The following is a 7,500-nucleotide window of genomic DNA, read 5'->3' as shown; positions in this document are numbered from 1 at the left end:
CATGATCGACTCTCAAACATGTTTTATTTACTGTCCTCTGTTAGGGGAGAGACTTTGCTGTGACCTTTGACCCCATCGACCAGCTGAATGAGCCTAAATGAGTCCGGAAGTCCTGCTCTCTGGGATTATATGGATTACTTATTACTTCCTGAGGAAGTGGACTGACCGGATCCATCAGGACAAAAACGTTTTCCTTTCATCTTTTCAAACAGCAGGACTTTTATAAAGCCCACCAGAACCCAGGGCCCGGTCTGCAGGGGTCCAGTCTGCAGGGGTCCAGTCTGCAGAGGTCCAGTCTGCAGAGGTCCGGTCTGCAGGGGCCCGGTCTGCAGGGGCCCGGTCTGCAGGGGTCCGGTCTGCAGGGACTCAGCAGGACATTGCACCTTCACAAACAGCTCCAGGTCAACAAAACCTGAGACAGACGGGTCCAGATTAGAATCAGAACCACAGTTTCTACCTGGATCTGGGCAGACCGTCACATCCCTCAGAGGCTGGAAACTGATTGTCTGGTTCTGGACCTGATGTCTGGTTCTGGACCTGATGCCTGGTTCTGGACCTGATGTCTGGTTCTGGACCTGATGTCTGGTTCTGGACCTGATGCCTGACTCTGGACCTGATGTCTGGTTCTGGACCTGATGCCTGGTTCTGGACCTGATGTCTGGTTCTGGACCTGATGCCTGGTTCTGGACCTGATGCCTGACTCTGGACCTGATGTCTGGTTCTGGACCTGATGCCTGGTTCTGGACCTGATGCCTGGTTCTGGACCTGATGCCTGACTCAGGAAAGCAAACATGGTGACAGTGATGGAGGACATGTTGAAAGCGACCGGGTCGGGTCGGGTCAGCTGCACAGATAAGGGCTCCAGCTGTCTGAGCTGTGGAACAGCACCGACCCGGTCCAGTGTTTACTCAGGGAGGTAGTAACCCTCAATTACCCCCCAGGAGGGATTTACCTGTCAGGCCTCCTCTGGGCAGCCCGATGGCGAGGTTAATCACCCAGACGTGGTTCTGAAGGCCCGTTCGGCACACAAACCCGGATCTTTATTAGGAACACCTGCGGTTCTGCTTATTCCTGCAATTATTCAATCAGCCAATCATGTGCAGTGCATGAAATCACGCCGATGTGGGTCAGAACCTCCAGCTCACGTTCACATCAAACATCTGAATGGAAACAGAACCTGATGGGTTGCGGTTCCCGGACCAGCAGCTCGGAGCTCAGAGACTAAATTGGATCCAAGCGCTCCGAACCGGATCCAGCGTGACGCATTCCTGATGAAAACCACTCCGGCTGCTTTTCAGAGACAGAACCTTTGTGCTGGTCAGCTCCTCACGCTGCTGGGTTCTTCAGCCTGAGTGGGAACGTTTGTCACTGGGATCCAGTTCCAGGGTCAGGTCGGACCAGCGCCGCATCAAACCGACCCCCTTAAGCCTCGAGGCGTGGACACGTCTCTGAGCTGGGCCCGTGTGGACCAACATGTGTAGGAGTCCCAGCCTCACCTCGGTACTGGTTAACAAAACGGTTCTGAAGAACTTCACGGCTGATGATGGATCTTTTACTGTGTTTGCAAATCAAACAGCTTTCAGAACCTTTGGGTCAACATGCAGGGTCCTGGTGGACCGGTTTCCAGCAGTCCCACTGGTTTCCCTGCTCCAGCACTCTAGATCCAGTGGTTGAGTCACCTGTGCAGCAGCTCTTCAGGCTCTGCAGAAACCTGTTAATCACCTGCTGACTGAAATCAGGTGCGTTGAAGCAGGTCCCAACTAAACGTGCTGATACCGGCCCTCCAGGACCAGGATTGGGCTCCCCTGCTGTAGAGCACATGCTGGTGAGGGTTCTCAGCCAACCGGGTCATGGTGATCCAAGTGTTCAGATGAAGGCAGCTGGACTTCTGTGGTTTCCTGAGGCCGTTCTGCTTCTTGTCCGAGGAGCTTTGTCGTTTCTGAGTGGAATATGGGAGAGTCAAGCTTGTAAGCCGTTTAAAGAGCAAGTTACCCCGTACCAGAGTCCGACTCCACTCCCACTTCCTGTTTGAAAAACTCAACAAACGCTGTTTCCTGGCAGACCGAGAGGGCGGAGCCACTAACAAATACACAAACAGGCTCACAACAACACTGTGACATCATATGGTACCAGCTAATGCCATAAGGCACCTCTGAGCCAATAGCGATGGCAGATTTAAATTCTAATGCGTTGCAGAGATTTGACCTGAAGAGGGCGCAACACTCAGTTTTAGACATAACATTTACATTTTAACTAACATTCACTAACGTGCCGAATTATTGACTCCACGTGTCTGCAGCGGTCATTTATACAGTTTATCAGCAAAAGGTGGGATTTGGGGGTGACTTACTCTTTAATGAGCAGAAACTACTCTGAGTACCCCTCCTCTCCATCCCCTGATGAGTGGTTGGGTTGATCAGACGCAGGAAGGTGTGACCTAGACTGAAGCTGCTTAGGAATGAGACCCAAAGCTGCATTATAGGTACTGGAAAGGTGAAATCTAAGCCCCGCCCCTATTTAAAGTAGGTTTTCCACGTTTGACATACAGTAGATAGCTTCTTTTACTCCTCTCTCACACCATCTGTCTTCTCTGTCCAGCATGTGTCCGTGTCCTTCAGGTGCAGGTGGACTGCAGTCGTGACCTGAAGAGGTGGCTCTCCTGTGTCCCAGATGGAAACATCTGGACAGTCCTCGCTACGCTGGACTGCGTAGACGACGCCACTGAGCTTCTGTTTGGGTTCAGGATGGACCAGGTCTTTGTAGATTCCTCTAGAGGAGAAGAGTGGAGAAGCACCGGTGTGGAGGAGGTTCTGCTCTTGTCTCCCACGGTTACGGGACTTGTGTAGCTTTAGGTGAGTTGGGTCCGTCTCCTTCAGCCGTCCGCCTGGACACCGTTAGACGTCCTCACTAGAGCCCTGCACGGGCCTAAAATCTGAGCCCGTGTCCGGCCCGGCCCGAGGGGGTGGAGCCCCAGCCCGACCCGGCCCGAAAAGGTTTTCAGGATTCTCTGGCCTGAGCCGAGCCCGACTTTTTTTAACCAACTAAATGAAAACAAAGTGCGTCAATCCTGACCAATGTGTTAGAAGACGTGCAGGATCCGGTCATTTTGTTTTTCCCTCGTTTACCGTCACGGAGATGACGGCGCACTGGTTCTGGTGGTAATCAAGTTAAATTTGATCTCTTTGCAACAATTTTCACAAGAAAACAGAAGTTAAAAGCAGGGCTTGTGTTGTGTTGACCGGACAGTTCCCGTATTTGACCGTTTGTTTTGACGGAGAAAGAGTAGAAAGAATTACCCCGACGCATGCAGACGAACTGACATTTTATACGTTACGCACATCGCAGATGTAGCTAAATCACCCGAGAAAAGATTCCCATCTGAACATCTGAGCTGGACACTGCTCAGCGCATGTGTACACAGCGAGCTGAAGATGTGGAGAGGGGCTTGGAGCACGTTGCAGAACCAGAGCGCATGCGGGAAGATTCCTCCCACTGAAGCGAGTGTTTTCCAAACCCTGTCTCTCAGAGAGACTTGTCACTTAGAAAATGTTCCCCGATGATGAAACTTTGGCTGAAGAGCGCTTGTTCCTGTCTCCAATGTGGCGACACATCCAGGAGCCGTCTGAGGAGAATCCCAGAATCTCTTCAGCTCAGACAGCGCCTATGATTACGGGGCGACGGTGGCACAGGAGTTAAGAGCTCGCCTCTGTCAGTGCGCCCCAGGGCAGCTGTGGCTACATTGTAGCTCATCCCCATCAGCGTGTGAATGTGTGTGTGACTGATTGTGTTGTAAAGCGCCTTGGGGGGTTCCAGGACTCTAGAAGGCGCTATATCAAATACAGGCCGTTTACAATTTACAAGCGTGATGCGTCAACCCGGTCTCACAGTAAGACCGGGTTGGACCTGTTCAGGTTTACGCAGACAATCTTTACATAGAATTGGCATACAGATGTAAAATTAATGCAGTAAAATATAAAGCATTTTATTTAAATATCCATTCATTATTTTACAAGCACAGAGAGCCGCATCAGATGGATGGAAGAGCCGTGGGTTGTGACATGTTTCCTCCAGGACCAGAGAGGACACAAACTCAATACATCTCTTTTATTGTGAGGTAATAATTTCTCCGAGTTATGCGGGTGCGGGCGGGAGTAGACGTGCGGGTGCGGGCGGGAGTAGACGTGCACGCTACGGGTGCGGGCGGGAGTAGACGTGCACGCTACGGGTGCGGGCGGGAGTAGACGTGCGGGTGCGAGCGGGAGTAGACGTGCACGCTACGGGTGCGGGCGGGAGTAGACGTGCACGCTACGGGTGCGGGCGGGAGTAGACGTACGGGTGCGGGCGGGAGTAGACGTACGGGTGCGAGCGGGAGTAGACGTGCACGCTACGGGTGCGGGCGGGAGTAGACGTGCACGCTACGGGTGCGGGCGGGAGTAGACGTACGGGTGCGGGCGGGAGTAGACGTACGGGTGCGGGCGGGAGTAGACGTGCATGCTACGGGTGCGGGCGGGAGTAGACGTGCACGCTACGGGTGCGGGCGGGAGTAGACGTGCACGCTACGGGTGCGGGCGGGAGTAGACGTGCGGGTGCGAGCGGGAGTAGACGTGCACGCTACGGGTGCGGGCGGGAGTAGACGTGCACGCTACGGGTGCGGGCGGGAGTAGACGTACGGGTGCGGGCGGGAGTAGACGTGCGGGTGCGGGCGGGAGTAGACGTGCACGCTGCGGGTGCGGGCGGGAGTAGACGTACGGGTGCGGGCGGGAGTAGACGTGCGGGTGCGGGCGGGAGTAGACGTGCACGCTGCGGGTGCGGGCGGGAGTAGACATGCACGCTGCGGGTGCGGGCGGGAGTAGACTTTCACGCTGCAGGTGCGGGCGGGAGTAGACATGCACGCTGCGGGTGCGGGCGGGAGTAGACTTTCACGCTGCAGGTGCGGGCGGGAGTAGACGTGCACGCTGCGGGTGCGGGCGGGAGTAGACTTTCACGCTGCAGGTGCGGGCGGGAGTAGACATGCACGCTGCGGGTGCGGGCGGGAGTAGACGTGCGGGTGCGGGCGGGAGTAGACGTGCGGGTGCGGGCGGGAGTAGACGTGCGGGCGGGAGTAGACGTGCGGGTGCGGGCGGGAGTAGACGTGCGGGCGGGAGTAGACGTGCACGCTGCGGCTGCGGGCGGTAATGGTCAGAAATTCAGCGGGAGCGGGATGAAGAAAACAGTCCCGCGCAGGGCTCTGCTGCTGTGTTTGTGTTTCAATTTTTTAAATGAATTTGATTAAAAATAAAGGCGCCCGGCCCGGCCCGTGTCCGAGCCCGAGGGCCGTCGGGCCGGGCCGACCCGAGGGCCTAGGGCTTCAGTGCAGAGCTCTAGTCCTCAGGTCTGCTGCTGAGGAACTCAAACCCAAACTCATGCCACCACCCTCAGAAACCTCCCAAGGACAATAAGCATGTTTCAGCTGAAGAAGTCCTCCAGCTGGAGGTGTGTCTGTGTGGCTGCAGTGTGGAGCACAGGTGTGTCAGGTAAACTCCACCCCCATCACAGGTGACCTGAGGAGACTCTCCAGGTGTTCCTCCAGAGAGGTCTACCACAGCAGCAGCCCCGGAGGTCAGAGGACAGCATCTGGAGAATCAGGTGTAAAACAAAATAAATTCAGATTCTATTATTTCTTCTTTCCTAGAAACATCTGGAACATCTGTGGAAACGTTCCTCCCCTCCACAGATTCTGGAAGCCTGGTTCTGCATTCATGTGTTCTTCCTGTAGCTTTTATTTTGGAGGGTCAGTAGACCCAGTCGAGTTCCCAGCAGTTAAAAACTGCGTACCTGGTCAGGTAGGTAACTCCGGCTGGAGCGGCCAGGTGTGTGGGGCGCCTGGGGAAAGATGGAGGACGCGCGACACAAATACAGCCTGGAGCTGATTCACTCATTCATTCAGCGTCTGCTTGGGTTAAAGCAGCTCTAAAAGAACCAGAACCGGGTCTGAGCTCTGATCCAGGTGGGCTCAGAGTCTCGTTTGAGTCTGAAAACCGGAACCGACCAGCAGAGACCAGAACCAGGTCTGAGATCATGTCATGGAGTTTCCTTCTGCATCCTGGAAGGATCTGAACATTCCATGTTGGTGACAGAGTCCAGCTGCCTTCAGTCGCCGTAACTCAGCCAGCAAACAGAAACGGATCAGAACCGGTGGGATCTCTTGGTTCTGTTCAAAGATGTTTCTGGGTTTTCTCTCGTCAGTCCCTTCAGAAGTTTTCTTTTCTCCTTCTGGGGGCTTCAGCGAGGACGTTCACAGACACGTTTGACTCCACGAGTCATCCCTGACGTTTTCCCAAACCGGTCGTTTTTCTTCTGGTGATTAAAGAGAGTCAGACCCAATCTCCGTGATGTCCTCGTTTCCCGTTGAGCATGAAGGAGGAACGGGAAGCAGGAGGCCTCTCTGACAGGGAGGAGGGAGAAGGTTTGATGAAGAGCAGAACTTGCTTTTATCCACTGATGCGACTCAGAGCTTTCTGGAGAACTGGACATCCTTACTGCTCATTATCTCTCTCATTCATCACCAAAAGCCTCGGAGATGACATGGAGTGGGCCTCTGAAGCTCTCCAGCAGGAGAAGGAACTTCTCTGGAGAGCTCGATGGAAGCGAGCGCCTGAGGATCGTCCTGCAGCTTGCTGACGATGACAGGTTGTCACCACCAGAGAAGATCAGAGTGAATTAGAGGACATCTCTGATGCCTTCAGCGCAACAAGAGGCTTTAACAGCAGAATTTAGGGTCCGGCCTGCAGGAGAAGTTCTGGAGCTGCCGGGGTGGAAACCCCATCAGGACCTGGACTCAGAGATCCTGTCCTGTTGTTCATGACCTTTGACCCTCAGCCTGACCCGGGCACCAAACAGCACCAACATCAGGAAGGAACAGGAGCAAACCCTGTGGAGCTCAGGGGCTCTGATGTTCTCACATCTCAGACGGTGGCTCTCGGCAGGAATTCTTCCTAAAACAGAAGGAAAGGGCCGGATGTTTCCGGAGCGTCGTCCTGCTGCCAGAAGCTCCGGTCCAGCTCCTGTTTAGTGTTCATCTCTGGAGATGACACTCCACAGGAACCAGCAGAGCATCAGACTCACGGGTGTCATAAATGTGCTGCTTCTCCCGCCAGTGTCCCAGTGGGAGAAGAGGGTCCCAGCAGGATGATCCGAACGTTTCTCCTCCAGAGTTCAGGGTCGGTTCATTTGAAAAGACTCCGTTAACGAGTTTCACCGGATCGGGAATAAGAGGAAACCTGTTCATCATTCCCAACAGCATTTTGGTGGTTAGGGCTGATAGCGTTTCATCCTCCTCATCATCATCAGGAGCAGAACAGGACGCAGCGGCTGCTCACTTCCTGTCTGACTCCAGACTCCGGAAGAGTTTAAACTGAATGTTAAAAATGTTCAGGATGTGTCGGAAAAACGATTCAGTCTCTACTCCCGAGTGAGAGTCATAAAAGAGATGAGGAACCACAGATCTGTGTGTGTGTGTGT

Source organism: Nothobranchius furzeri, chromosome 18 (assembly GCF_043380555.1).
Source record: "Nothobranchius furzeri strain GRZ-AD chromosome 18, NfurGRZ-RIMD1, whole genome shotgun sequence".
Classification (NCBI taxonomy): domain Eukaryota; kingdom Metazoa; phylum Chordata; class Actinopteri; order Cyprinodontiformes; family Nothobranchiidae; genus Nothobranchius; species Nothobranchius furzeri.
The sequence above is the reverse complement of the archived record's forward strand: the minus strand, read 5'-3'. Positions refer to the sequence as shown.